Source organism: Anabrus simplex, chromosome 8, assembly GCF_040414725.1.
Source record: "Anabrus simplex isolate iqAnaSimp1 chromosome 8, ASM4041472v1, whole genome shotgun sequence".
Taxonomy (NCBI): Eukaryota; Metazoa; Arthropoda; class Insecta; order Orthoptera; family Tettigoniidae; genus Anabrus; species Anabrus simplex.
This window is the reverse complement of record NC_090272.1, coordinates 166,816,541-166,832,975: the sequence shown is the minus strand read 5'-3', so window position 1 is coordinate 166,832,975 and position 16,435 is coordinate 166,816,541.

Below are 16,435 nucleotides of genomic sequence, written 5' to 3'. Positions count from 1 at the left end.
TCATTTATACTCCTAGCTATATCTTTGTCCTATGAGGAATTTCTCATGGATTTCATAACTATTGACTGATACATTTTTATTATTATTTAGGCTTTACTGTAGTATACCTACTTATAGACACATTTTAAACGGCCCTTGCAATTACTAATACAAATTTTTATGTAAGCTTTGTCTTTTTGGCAGCCTTCAAATGGGGAAAGCAGAAATAAATGCATTTCTTTAATAAGGGTAACATTTCGCAAAACTGAGTAGAAAAATGAACTCGGCTCTACATAAAAGGGTAGCATGTTTTTGAGATGGTCCTCACTTACTGCCTCTTATACGGCTTCTATGTTGTGCGTTGAAGCCTATAACGGGCTAACTGTAGTTAGCTGCTATTTCGGAACATCGGAGTATTACCAATTGAATTTTGAAAAGATCGAGTAAATATATACAGGGTGTTAGGTGTATACCTGCAGATATTTCTTCTAGCAATAGAGAACGATGTGACGAACCACTATATATCAAACTTTTAGTAATTCTCGGAAGTTATTTTCGAGAGCAAAGAGATACGATGTTTTTAGAATAGGTAGTATGCCTTGTTCATGTGAATGAATAGCTTCCTTTTGAGAACAGGCGAATCACGTGCCATGCGTGCCAAACTGGTTTCTGTTTATGTTTACGCGCAACTGCTGAACGCTACCTATGCAATGCACGAGATGTTACGTAACATACTTGTCAAACTGGTTTTATGTTTAAGAGCAACTGAGCTACGATAACAGCTGAAGGTGGCTACTACAGTAGCGTATGCCTTGTTACGTTACATTCTCGCCAGACTGGTTTCGTAGTTGTCAGTATTCAGTTTCCGTCTTAGGGGCTTCAGACAACCCTGGTCATCGGTTTCGGACCCTGGAGATGTACCGAATTCTCAGCGTTAATACTGGTTTATTTGCTGTTATGTCCTTTAAGGGATTGGGATATGTGTGGTAATCAGCCCCGTGGTCTAGTGAGTATGGAAATGACCTGAAAACCTGAATCGGTGCGGGACCTGTACGAGCGTGTGATATAATTATTGGTTGGGATAGGCGCGCCGGGACGTGAAATACAGTAGATCCCCCGTTGTGCATTACGTAAAGGTAGAAGAAAGATATCAGGTCCTTACGCCAACGAAAGCAGTCATGGGATGCCCAAATGAGTAGCATCGGAATTGAATTATCGAAACACATCGAACGTTTAGTTTCAAAGGAATACTGGACATGTTATACAACTAAATAAATTAAACGTACCTACATTTCGTGCCTCCTTCCGGGCTGAGTTGCTCAGACGGTTGAGGTGCAGGCCTTTTGACTCCAAATTTACAGGTTCGAACCTGGCCCAGTCCGGTGGTATTTGAAGGTGCTCAAATACTGTAGGTCAGCCTCGTGTCGGCAGATTTTCTGGTACATAAAAAGAACTCGTGCGGGACTAAATTCGGGCACCTCAGCGTCTCAGAAAACCGTAGAAGTAGTTAGTGGGACCTAAAGCACTTAACGTTATTATTATTATTATTATTATTATTAGGTTATTAAAAGCTGAAATACGTGGAAGAAAATAGTAAAATATGCGTGGTTTAAGAAGAAACAAGATGAAATGTATGCCACGTGAGTTAGCATCGGTCGCAGTAGTTACCTACAGATTACTATGCGTAAAACGAGAACCAGGTCAAGCTCGTGGGGATGAGTCAGCTGTAATCTCGTATTGTGTATAAACATCAAACATACACATCAACAAATATAAGTAACATAAACAAGGTTACACGTTAGAGACATGTAGCTATTAACTTGAACGCCAGGCCGACGGTCGCTTTCATGAGTACAGATGAGTTATCAAATTATACACAATCCACAGATGTCGAACATATCTAAGAAGATTCCGCCACAACTATATTACATTTTACTATGATGGTGCTAATAACAAATCGCAGCAGCTATTGGCTTTACGTCGCACCTACACAGATAGGCCTTATGGCGACGATGGGACTGGAACGGGCTAGGACAGGGAAGGAAGCGGCCGTGGCCTTAATTAAGGTACAGCACCAGCATTTGTCTGATGTGAGAATGGGAAACCACGGAAAACCATCTTCTGGGCTGCCGAGAGTGGGGTTCGAACCCATTATCTCCCGAATAATGGATACTGGCCACACCGAAATGAAATGTCGTATGGCTTTTAGTGCCGGGAGTGTCCGAGGACAAGTTCGGCTCGCCAGATGCAGGTCTTTTGATTTGACTCCCGTAGGCGACCTGCGCGTCGTGATGAGGATGAAATGATGATGAAGATGGCACATACACCCAGTTCCCGTGCCAGCAAATTTAACCAATTAAGGTTAAATTTCCGACCCTCCCGGGAATCGAACACGGTACCCCTGTGACCAAAGGCCAGCACGCTAACCATTTAGCCATGGAGCCGGACTTAAGCGACTGCAGCTATCGAGCTCGGTAAATCGCAGCAGATTACGCTACTGCGTGTTGAGATGATGTCGGTAGAATACAGTATACCTGTTAAGACATAAGGCTGCAGTAGAAGAAGAAGGTAACGAGAGCCACATAGTCAAGCAGCACACAGCTGAACAAGGTGCACATTAGTGACACAGACATAAGAATGGCGTGGTCGCGGGAACTACAGTCGCATTCGTAACACTCTGTTGTAAAAAAATAATGAACATACGGTGCGGGCTCCGTAATTCCAGGTGGACGGTAACAAGACTTATCTCGAATAGAAAAGTACGGATTTACGAACGTACACGAAAACGCCTGTGAACAACATAATGTACCTACTGTATGTTAAACATTACAGTACAACAGTTTAGAAAACAAAAACATACAGACTGCATTAAAAGAAATGTTAAACTTCCTTTTGTAAATTAACAAAACACTCTAGGCAATCTTCTTAAGTTAAATGTTAACTTATAGTTCCTATTTCAGTAATGATGAATATAAAACGATTATTTTATTGAATATTTATACGTGACGACGACGATGATGATGATGATGATGATGATGATGATGATTGCTGTCTTAATATCATCGGCCCTTAAAAACGCAAAGTGTCCTCTGTTTTAACCCGTAGGGAATAAGAAACCAAAATATAAATTGCTGGAAGCCTTTCCCGATAGATTCATGAAGGGCGACCCGTGTTCTGTTCTGCCATACGATACTCTAGAAGCATATAATGGTATTCGTGGTATTCATACACTGGCATTATTCAAATACTACTACTACGAAGTAACTCGCGTACTAGTACGGGCGATAATTCGCATCTCTGACAGCTGCTATTCAGGTCAAGGTCAGACAGACCGGTTTCATGTAGGGGCGGGGAACCCGTCCAGCCACAGCAGACAACCGGCATGTGACAGGTCTAGTGCTTTTGTCGAACTGCTTACGTGCAATATTCTCCCACAGTGCGATTTCAATATCAATGTCTTTTGGGAGTCCAACTCGCCGTATGCAGAAACAACCCGTGTTGACGTGTACGTAAATAAAGTTTATTACGTCAACGAAAGAATGCATGGGATAGAATTTCAAAGTGAGTAGCATCGGAATTGAAATGTCAAAACACATCGAACGTTTTACTTCATACCAGTAAGGGACATGTTATAAACATAAATTAATTAAACGTACCTTCCTTTCGTGCTTCCAACCGAAGAGAACATGTTTAAATGTAAATGAGAACCTTCTAGCTTACTGCTGATTTTGCAGTGCCTATTCAACGTATCAAAATAAACGTTGCCATGCTGAGTGGCTCAGACGGTTCAAGCACTGGTTTCATGAACTTAGCAGGCTCGATCCTGGCTCAGTCCGCTGGTATTTGAAGGTGCTCAAATACGACCGCTTCTGATCGGTAGATTTACGGGCACGTTAAAGAATACCTGTGGGAAAAATTCCGACACCGCACGTCTCCATTGGCACGTGAAGATTTATTATTATTATTATTATTATTATTATTATTATTATTATTATTATTGGGCGAGTTGGCCGTGCGATTAGCTTGCATCCGTCGAAAAGCCACTAACAATATTATTATAAAAACTGTGTTAGTCTATTAGTACTGACTATTATGAAAATTAAAGTTAATCGCCCCACTCATACTTCGTAGCTCGTAATCTGTCAGAAAACACTAAAGAAAATAGTGAACTTTTAACAGGTCCGAATTATTATTAATATTATAATTGCAGACATGTCTCCGAAATTACCGAAGCATGTACTTACAACTTGTTTTACGTCGCACCGACACCAATAGGTCTTACGGCGACGATGGGAGAGAAAAGGGATACAAGTGGAAAGGAAGCGTTCGAAGTCTAATAAAGGTTCAGTTCCAGCATTTCCCTGATGTGAAAATGGGAAACTACGGAAAACCATCTTCCCGGCTACCGACAGTGGAGTTCGAACCCACTATCACCAGAATACAAGCTCACAGCTGCGCGCCCCTAACCGCACGATCAACTTACTCTAAGCTCCAATGCCGGTCTGCGTACCTCGGACGATAGAGCGCTGGTCTTCTGATCCCACCTTGGCAGGTTCGATGGCGGCTCAGTTCGGTGGTATTTGAAGGTGCTGAAATACGCCAGTCTCGTGTCTGTGGATTTACTTGCATTTAAAAAAGTACTGCTTTACAAAATTCTGGCACTTCAGCGTCTTCGAAAACCGTGAAAATTAGTTAGTGGAACGTAAAGATAGTAGTAGTAGTAGTAGTAGTAACATTATTATTACGGACGTTTTAATTAAACGGGTCCGTTACGTTACCTATCGGCACTTACTGTCCAGTAATTAGCCTTCTGTCCACCTCTGTGGTATAGTGGTTAGTGTGAATAGCTGCCAACCCCCGGAGGCCCGTTTTCCATTCCCAGCTCCGCCACGAAATTTGAAAAGTGGTACGAGGGCTGGAACGGGGTCCACTAAGCCTCGGGAGGTCAAATGGGTAGAGGTGGTTCGATTCCCACCTCAGCCATCCTGAAAGTGGTTTCCCGTAGTTTCGCACTTCTCCAGGCAAATGCCGGGATGGTATCTAACTTAAGGCCACGGCCGCTTCCTTCCCTCTTCCTTGTCTATCCCTTCCAATCTCCCCATTCCCTCGCAAGGCCTACACAAGACCCCTGTTCAGCATAGAAGGTGAGGCCGCCTGGGCGAGGTACTGGTCATTCTCCCCAGTTGTATCCCCCGACCCAATGTCTCACGCTCCAGGACACTGCCCTTCAGGCGGTAGAGGTGGGATCCCTCGCTGAGTCCGAGGGAAAATCAACCCTGGAAGGTAAACAGATTAGGAAAAAGAAGAATAAGCCTTCTATTAGAAATGCCCGGCGGCAATTCCACAGTACACCGAGCTCGATAGCTGCCAGTATCCAGTATTCGGGAGATAGCAGGTTCGAACCCCACTGTCGGCGGCCCTGAATATGATTTTCCGTGGTTTCCCATTTTTACCAGGCAAATGCTTGGGCTGTACCTTAATTAAGGCCACGGCCGCTTCCTTCCCACTCCTAGCCCTTTCCTGTCCCATCGTCGCCATAAGACCTATTTGTGTCGGTGCGACGTAAAGCATCTAGCAAAAGAAATCCACAGTAGCTATTTTTCCTTCGAGCAATGTTCACGCATGGTTGCAACTACGGTTTTTGAAATCTGTCTCATTAATAACAATATGACTGAATACTTACACACTTTTCTTTCAGTGTCCACCGTCCTTTCATTGACCTGAAAAGTTTATGAATAAGCATAGACAACTCGCATTGTCTATTGTCAGAAATTCATCGTAGACTGTCGCAATAACAGCACAGAAATGTTGCGCTCATTTTTCATTTACTTATTAACTATTTCCTTTCATTTTGTCAGCTTGGATCACTGAGTAATGCCATTGACGTCTTATAAATCACACACAACTACACAATACTTTATTCGCACGTATGTGCTGGTGCGTATCTTCGAGGTCACTGTAAAGATCCTGTGTACATTTCATACAGAGTACCCTAGACCGGTTTTCGAGTACAGCAAGTGGCCTGGCACGTGAGTCATCCTATCCTACTTGCCAAGCCTTTAGGGGAAGTGCACAACAACATGTGTTGGCCTGCGATAAGAAACAGGTTCAACAAGCCCTAGACTCTGCTACCGTACTTCCACTACGCGTGGACAGAATGACGTAACCGGCATATCCTGCTACGGCCGTTCAAAACACATTAGGTCCTGAAATATTTGGCTCAGTTATGGGCAAACTAATAGGACAAGATAAAAAGTACATAGCATATATTGTGAGATGTCTTTTTCTTTGCCGACTAGCTTAATATCTGCACGTATACACCTAACACCCTGTATATGGCACCCATAAACCCTTACTAGGGTACAATATATACCTGCACCGGACGAGTTGGCCGTGCGCGTAGAGGCGCGCGGCTGTGAGCTTGCATCCGGGAGATAGTAGGTTCGAATCCCACTATCGCCAGGCCTGAAAATGGTTTTCCGTGGTTTCCCATTTTCACACCAGGCAAATGCTGGGGCTGTACCTAAATTAAGGCCACGGCCGCTTCCTTCCAACTCCTAGGCCTTTCCTGTCCCATCGTCGCCATAAGACCTATCTGTGTCGGTGCGACGTAAAGCCCCTAGCAAATATATATATATATACCTGCTCTTTCAGTAAATATAATTACAGTTATATTTTATAGAGTTTCATTAATGATTACTCCTGTAAACATATTGAAAGTTTGTCCGACTGAAACTGAAATATAATATTTAAAAAAAGGAAAGAAATATTAGTCATTTATTTGGAGTAGAAAATTAACGAAATTACTTCAAATTTTTATTTTAGCAATATTACATTATTTTCCGCGTTATAAAAAACTCTATGCAAAAAAGATATTTTTTCAGTGAACACGAAAATTTGACAAATTTCGACAGGTTTTTCTACTTGCTTCCCAGGTGTTTTGTGCGATTAAACGCAAAGCTTTCAATATCTCAAAACTGCAAATATGAACTTACCATACTTGGGGAATAAACGGTCCATATGTTTTTGTGAGCTTACCTGTTTCTTTGACAGTCAACAGATATTGTGGGTTAGTAGCATACTTCTTCATATCATCTACTCTAGAACCTCCTGCAGTTCTTCCTTTCACCCAGGCGTTTCGCAATGAGAACAACTGCAAAGAAAAATGCAGAAGAAATATTAGGATAAAACCAAGGGGCAATTTATTTTCGCTTTGTAGGTTTAAGTACAGTGTGGGCCTTAGTTGAGTTTGTGGTCATAGCCTGTGCCGTATCTGGGCGAGATGTTGGTGTAACAGCCACCTGACCCATATAGTCCACCAATAACATCATTGTCTCAGCTAGTCTGCGAAAGGCTTTCGTACAGCGTACAAAGCGATTGCTTCATATTGCACCCGCTCACCTCCTGAGTCCCAGACTAGCATTTATCTCAGGGGTGATCAGTTCGAAAACGATAAAAAAATATATAAAGAAAATCAAAAAATATATATATATCGGCGCAATAAATGAACACAGGGATGAACGGGGCATGCAAATTTAAGGTTACGGGGGACGACTCATTCATGGATACAAATTTTTGACTCCACAATAGGACTGGGAAGTGACAACTTAAATTCCATGGGCATACTGGACTAACTACAATGAAAAGATTTGGAAACTGTTTCCTATTGAAATTGCAACGAGGAGCAATTTATTCACTTATTTTGCATACTACACATGATGACAATTTTACATTGGGACACTTTAATCCTGAAAAATTAATGACATAATACTTGGATTTTACCTCACTACTCTGGTAGTGTAAAACATCTGGTGAATTCGCCCCAATTGGTTACTGGGGATCGAATTCACATCCGTATGATTGGACGTTTCACCGCTGGAGATCTTCTTTCGGAGACGAAGGCACGACAGTAACTTTTTACTGTCGTCTCCTCGTTCCGTTTGGACATGAGACACTTCCGGTATGTACATTCTGGTGAGCTGGATACCCACCGTGGAAAATGTTATCGCCTTGAAAAAACGGGAATTTATAATACGGACAAACTCTAGCCTATTATTTCCAGATTCACAAACACGCCAGGTAGATTTCATTATCTCAAAGCCTATTTCAATATTTACACTTGTCAATACGACAAGACGTACGGAAAGGTTCATTACTATGCTCTGACCCTGAAAAAATGTGCCGTCCGTGGGTTATTTACGTATCTACCGCTAACAATCTCCCCGTGAAAACCCAACATCTGGTTCGGAGCAGTTCGACACAGGATGACTGTCCCTAGCATATCCTCCTATGATTATTAAATAATATCATTACCATTCTTTATCTGATCATTATCATATTCTTTGACTACCATCAATTAATTTTATTATTATCATTAATTTCAATTATAATCCTGTATTTGATTATTATCAGTTGTCATCCGGGATGATTATATGCCAACCCTTGCCGACGTTTCAAACGAAGGGTCGTTCTTCCTCCTAATTTATCCGCACAATATAATGATCAGCTTCCTCATAAATATTATTATTATTATTATTATTATTATTATTATTATTATTATTATTATTATTATTATTATTATTATTATATTCGTAACAATGAATCATCGCCCATTAAATATCTTAATTTCCTTTCATCATAATTATTATTCTCAAACTACTATTGCAAGTTCTTTATCTTCTGCTCCTTCAACTTTTCATTATTATTATTATTATTATTATTATTAACTTTATTATTAATAGTGGAAATCGTGATTATCGTAACCCGTAATCATCCTCGCTATAATACTTCAACTTCTCGCTCTTATTATTTTCATCAAAAAAATAAAAAAAGTAGCTTCGTTGGTTATTCTTCTTCCCCTTTTTCAAATATTTTATTTATTATTATTAGTTAAAAATCTCAAATTTTTCATTTCTACTCCCAACATCATTATTATGTCCAAATATAAAAAAAGTAAATTCTTCAAAAAAAAGTAACTTAGTTTTTTTATATTTATTATTATTATTAATTTAAAAAAATTAATTTCGCCTGTTACACGGTAGTCCACTCTTAGTATGTTTAACGCATAACCCCTTTTACGATTCCGATTTATCTTGGCACTAAGCACTAGATTTAAGACAAGATTCACTTGGAGTATGATTATTGTTATTATTATTATTATTATTAAAAATGGAAAGATGATATTTTAATTTCCACTCTTTAGAATTTAGTCACATATGTTAAATCCCGTTGTGAACCACTAAGATCTGCTTTATATTGGTCTGGACGACACGGTATTCGGGACCGTACCTTCAATTTCGTACTGCCGTTAATTTTATATGGGGACACCTGTCCTCCCAAGACACATCTCACAACCCATGGCACATCGCGGCTGGGCAAATACCTCCAATGCCGGCGATTGCTAAACTATTCCTTCCAATTTGAAGTCCATTTCCTTTCATCGGAACTCTTCAAACATTTAATTCATAAATTAATCCTCGGTGCGTGGATTCTACCTCTAATAACACCGGCATCTGTATTTTATATCATCTTAGGCCTTGAGAATCATCTATTTCATCATAATTAAAAATACGGCTCAATTTATTTCACGCCGGATATTCGTCCCTCATGACTTCCAACTCTAAATATGGGCTCAAATCATTCTGGGCTTTTAACATATCGTGACCATTCTACTTCACGAACCTATATCGCTTTTAAACAAATTTTAATGGTTAAAATAAAGTCCAAAAACGTAAAATCAAAAATTTACGTAAAATCAAACTGATTACGCGAATGAAAGTCTTTAACGCTACATGTCATCTCCACATTGATTATTATATTTGCACTGGCTAACTCGCGAAGCACTGTCATTATTATTATACCTTAACTTGCAGACACACAAATATTATTATTATTATTACTTTCCTTTGTCAACTCACAAACATTATTATTATTAGTATTTTAATGACCTTCCGTACGCAACACAAATTTTACATACTCTGGCTCTTTCATAATCTGGCTGTCTAATAGAAATTATTCCTAATTAAAATACAAATGATCACCGCAGTGAATGAAATCAAATAAATGGGTTAGCACAAAAAAGGAATTTAACACTTGAAATGAACTTAAGTCAAAGTATTACGAACAGCATGCATTAATTGAAAGAAATATATCCCATATTTACATTATATACAACAAACAAATACTCAAATGAATTAATCTAACCCATTATTACGTTAATATAAATTAGTTCGTCCGTCCACACAAAAAAATAAAATCATGGACTCGGAAGGCGGACCATGTTAAGTAACCATAATTAATTTACATTGAACCCCGTTTAGTCGCGATAACATCCCCCAAATATCAAAATTGTGTACTCATTCCTATGTAGAATTCCATTGTCTCGTAGCGGATGAGATATAGGCCTTACGGCCCCATGGTGATCTACTCGTCCATCATGTCGCACAATACAAATTTAACACAATAAAACACTTCTGGGTGACTACCCATGATTAATACCTTATTACACTATTTTACACAAGAATACTAATAACAAAAAAAACACTTATAGGTGCTCCTAGACCCCTGACACTCGCACAATATACTCTTCATATACGTCCGAAACACACGTCGTGACACATTACGACGAAATGTCGTTCATTTGAACCGGCGCGTATCGCGTCTTCAACCGGCACTTCCTGGTTTATTTCTAAGCTGTCTTGATAATCGCCTAGCTCCTATAATTCCCTGCTCGGATAGTTATTTACCGTCTATCTTGAGGTGTTCACTTCAGGCTCCGCACACTGCCTTCCAAAGGTACTATCGGCGTTCCGTTAGTTATTTATTATTTAATCACATGACATTTATTAAATTCAACATACAATTGTACTGATTATTTACACTCGGTACTATGGATAATTTCACTGTTCGTATTCATTCTCCTAATAATTCACGCACTTTCAGCTTTAACTGACTTCGAATGCGTCCCGAGGTACTGACTTACAGAGTCAACGTGTCAGAGTCTCAACTACTTCATAGACTGACACGACTGGTGACCGATAACGATTGGTGACTGGTAAGAACTGAGTGAGTGAGGTCCCACTACTGGACTTTTATGGACGATATGGTTTCCCTCCGGGGTCATCCGCGGTCAGCTCCTGGAGAGGGGGGTTGGTTATCCTAAATCGGCATATGCAGGTGGATTTGGATCTCTTGCTTTATTCTACTTAATACACTGGCGATACACATTCGTGTGTCGTATTCTGAACTCCTATCGTTCGGTGATCATGGAAATATCACTTAATTTCTGTCCTCCACCTTTCGCGCGCTAACTCGGCGTCCCTGATGGCGTGCTCATCTCGACCAATGGCGAGATAGCGTGGGTCATTTCCACGAATTCATTACTTTAATTTATTACGATTACAATTAATCAACATGGGAATGATATCACAAAAATCCCCTCTATTCAATTATGTGGTTGGAATAATTTAATTATTGTTATCGGAGAAGCTAACTGGAGTTCACTCTGAGTTTTTCTTATGTTGGTTTATCTGCGGGCATGTGATAAATTTTCTCATTGGTCAACACCGCTTCGGTTAGTTTGAAATCTCTTCCTTGTAACGTTGACAACACCAAATGTCTCGGGCGTGGAAAAACTGGCACGTCACATTCTCGGTATTGGTGATACATCTGCTCGCCCTTGGTCCGAAATATATACTCTTTCACTTCCTCGAAGTCATTACTTCGTTGTTGTGAGCTCTAGCTTTAATCCTCTTATCTTCTTGCCAAGAAACATTTTCCCCCTAATGACAAGCTTACACTGTGGCGACGGACAGTCGCGATATGTCTAGCTTATGTCGAAATTTTCCCGTCCACACAAAACTGACACTGTATTCATTTAATATTCCTATATATCTGTATTTCTCGTATCAAAATCAAATCATGAAACTAGGGCCTATCTCATCAGGGTACAATATACAGTAGTAATCGATCGGTTTTCTGGGAGAGTGAACAATTTCCTGGAGCGCGAGTTCCAACGCATTTCGGAATAAAGAAAATTGTGAAAAAAATGCAAAACTATGGCTTCAGTGCTAAACAATATCGAGCAAAACAACAGACTGTCTCAAATTACGAAAACAATTCAGGATATTTGTGAAAATCTTTAAGAAAACTGGTCCACCAAAGTGAGATTAATTGAAGTCCTATAAAGCTTAATCTCAAGTGATTCATCCGAAAGAAAAAAGAAACCAATATTGCAGTTGGCATTCGAATGGAATCAAAACAAGTACTGAGTGCAGTTGTAACTCGGAGTTGTACTTTGACGTCTATGGACCTTCGTACTCTTGAGAAAGCTACATACAACTTTCCAAAACACTGGAGTGGAGAGATTTATTCCAACTTTAAAATGTATCCTGGCGATTTATTCATTGTGACAGAGATGGCTAAATTTAGAGGAAATTGCCTCCATTTAACAACGAATGGTATACCCTTTCGACTTATACGGAGCATACCACGTATGTGCCAAGCTGTGATAAATGCTCGTGGAGGACATACATCGTACTGAAGCTCTCCAACTGTGATAAAAATCCACCGTGAAGGAACATAAGCTATCATTAAGAACAACATATGTTACCCGCATTCGACGCAAAATACATCAAGCTGCATTGTCAATATTGCCAAAGACACTTTATGATGTATATGAAGCTGTCATTGCCCATAGGCTTAAAACTAAACGAAACGAAGATTGTCTACTTTACAACGATAAAACTTTATTATATTTTCTTGTGACTCAAATTGACAGTTTCTCTGTTTGTGCGACAAAATGTATGTCAATGAAACTTTTCAGTATTGCCTTGCTTTCTTTCTTCAAATGTTTTCCTTGCGTGGCAACCTTAAATGGCATTACGTACTTATTTATGTTTTATTGCCTAATAAACACGCTGTAATCTACAGATATGTATTTACTAAAATCCAAGACATTTGTACATCAAAGGGCTTACGTTCTCAACCGAACGTCTTCTCTGGTTTTGAACAATCTGTACATAGTGCTGTACGTTTTCTCTCCTGTGCACCATACGTTGATGTACAGTACTTTCCACGTATGCCAAAACTGGTACCGAAAAGTACGGGAACTTGGACTATGTAAAGTGTTCTCTGCACAGCAAGTGAGGAAAGTTTTAGTCTGTATCTTTGGACTTCCTTTTCTGCAAATCGAAGATATAAGTGACTCTTTAGCACACGATTTAATGGCTTCGAAACCTAATTATGACAAGTTGGATCAATTCTGTGACTACATCTGTGATAATTACATCTCTGACGTAGCTGCATTTTTCCCTGCATTATGGGGCCGCCAGAATATTGACGATTTAAGGGACAAATCACGAATGCAGTCGAATTATTTCATTTTAATTCACTGCCACCTCCTGTCGCAATCATCCGAACATTTTCAAGTCAATAAGCACCATATTACAGTTTCAAGCGCTAACGTACATAAAATTTCGAAGCGTCCAGCAAAACGTTCACACCAGGAAGAATACAAGGACAATAACTAAATATCAGCATATTTCACACTTGCGTCAACAATAATTTCTGAAGAAAATCTCTAGATTTGAATTCGTTAAAAGAGCAGCATATTTAAATAAAGTGACAAAATAAAATGCTAAATTTTGACTTCTCAAATAAAGTAATGGAGAGTGGAAATGGCCAAACATTTTTAACCACATCTATGAATTTCGCGTAGCCAGTCCTCAGTGTGATAAGTGGGAAGGAAATGGTTTTAGTTGTCTCTGTGAGGGAGTTCACGTAGTCTCTGTGAGGGAGTTTACACAGTCCCTGTGAGGTGGTGGTGGTGGTGGTGGTGGTGATTATTGTTTTAAGAGGAAGTACAACGAGGCAACCATCCTCTATATAACACTAATCAGAGGGGAAAATGGAAGGGATCCGACACTTCGAAAAATGAAGATATCGGTCAAAGAAAGACAAGGGCCACGAAGGGCGTGAAAATAAAAGACTCCCTAGCCCTCGCAAACCTAATAGCGTCGGGGTTGGAAAAGAACAAGAGTTGGCCAAGGGAGGTCAGATAGGATAGATGAAAGTGAGGAGCCTGGCACAAGTAAGTGGAAGCAATGTCAGGGCTCAGCTGGGGGCCCCGTGGTCGCCAACCCACGCTCCAAAGTTCAGAGCTCCTGGGGCTCCCTGTGAGGGAGTTCACGCAGTCCCTGTGAGCTAGTTTACATAGTCCCTGTGAGCGAGTTTACATAGTCCCTGTGAGCGAGTTTACATAGTCCCCGTGAGGGAGTTCACACAGTCTCTGTGAGGGAGTTTACGTTACCTAGATGCGGCTATTACTTGACCGTGCCGGAGTTTATCGCCTCCCGCAGAGTAGGCCGCGGCGTACAAGTGGCCTCGGCCGGACCGCGGTCCGACAGCTATGCACTCCGACCGATCGACCGAGCAGAGGACCGGTGACCACGGGTCTACACCTCTGTATTTGGGAGACGGAGAGGGGCTGGTCTCCATCGTGGGCTGTCCTGAGGATGTTTTTGCGTGGTTTTCCATTCTCCTGCACTACGTCGAATACCAGGAAAGTTCCCAGTCGAGACCACGGCCGTCAACCGTCTCACCTTTTCCAAACATCACCATCACAGCTCCTAATCTCCTTGGCCTGAGGGGAGACGTCATCACCTCAGAGGGTATGGAATGAAACTCGTTTTTACTAGTAGCAGCGAAAGTGTGAGCCTCCGTGGCTCAAGCGATAGCACGCCGTTCTCAACGCTGGGTTCCGTGGTTCATATCCTCGTCATTCCATGTGAGATTTGTGCTAGGGAAAGCGGAGATGGGACAAGATTTTCTCCGGGTACTCTGGTTTTCCCTGCCACCTTTCATTCCAGCAACACTCTCGAATATCATTTCATTTCATCTTTCAGTCGTCCGACTCGTTGGCTGAATGGTCAGCGTACTGGCCTTTGGTTCAGAGGGTCCCGGGTTCGATTCCCGGCCGGGTCGGGGATTTTAACCTTAATTGGTTAATTCCAATGGCCCGGGAGCTGGGTGTTTGTGCTGTCCCCAACATCCCTGCAACTCACACACCACACATAACACTATCCTCCACCACAATAACACGCAGTTACCTACAAATGGCAGATGCCGTCCACCCTCATCGGAGGGTCTACCTTACAAGGGCTGCACTCGGCTAGAAATAGCCACACGAAATTAATTAAATTATTATCTCTCAGTCGTTAATTATTGCCTCAGAGAAGTGAGACAGACTTCGGGAGCCGGCACATTTCCTATCTTCGCAGCTATATGGGGGATTCATTCATGTTGTTCTTTGTTTAACTCTTTGCTTTAGTATATATTTCTTCTGCAATTCTAGGAGGATGTTCCTTTTTTTTTTTAATCCTATCAGTGCGCAAGCATGCCTCAACTCATGCATGAGCATTTACAGAACCACCAGCCACGAAGAGCCGGTCGAGTGCCCTCTTTTTTACAAGTTGTTTTACGTCGCACCGACACAGATAGGTCTTATGACGACGATGGGACAGGAAAAGACTAGGAGTGGAAAGGAAGCGGCCGTGGCCTTAATTAAGGTACAGCCCCAGCATTTACCTCGTGTGGAAATGGGAAACCACGGAAAACCATCTTCAGGGCTACCGGCAGTTGGGTTCGAACCCACTATCTCCCGAATACTAGATACTGGCCGCACTGCAGCTATCGAGCTCGGTCAGTCGATTGTCTAGAAGCAGGCTGTAGATTTTCATTTTCACTAGCGAAAATTAAGAACCTTTTGATCGAGCAGGGTGGCGCTCGAACCACGCTCTGCATTCGGGAGGCAAGCTGCTGAACCACGCCGTTAGCTGTCCTGAGAATGGTTTTCTGTGGTTTCCCATTCTCACTTCTAGGCAAATGCCGGGACAGTTACTACTCATCGGACACAGCCGATGTCTTCTCACGCTTCACCTCACTTCAAATCACCACTGCACATCTCCTGGCCAGAGAGAGGGAGTCATCCACTAAGTGTCCCGCCTTACCCCTTTAGGGGAAGGAATTATAATGTAAGATAAAAGTACTCTTCGTAGCTTGTGATCCTGTAAATGCTCATGCATGAGTTGAGGCATGCTTGCGAATTGATGGGACTTTTTAGAAAAAAAGGAACATCCTCCGAGAATTGCAGGTGAAATATATACTTAAGCAAATAGTTAAACAAAGAACAAAATGAACAGATGAGGTAGAATGTATGAACCTGAGCAGATGTGACAAAATTTCATAATAAGTAACACCCTCCCCCCTCCGGAGTAGGAAGACCAAGGAAAATATAGACCGAAATCTAACAGGCAAAGGGCATTTTTCGTCTGCTAACGCTTTAAAATCTCACGAACTGGATAGGAATTTGTTGACGATGAGCTAGGAAAGGTTTAGGACAGGGACGAAAGCGACTATTAGTTTAATTAAAGCAACAGTCCCAGAATTTGCCTGGTGT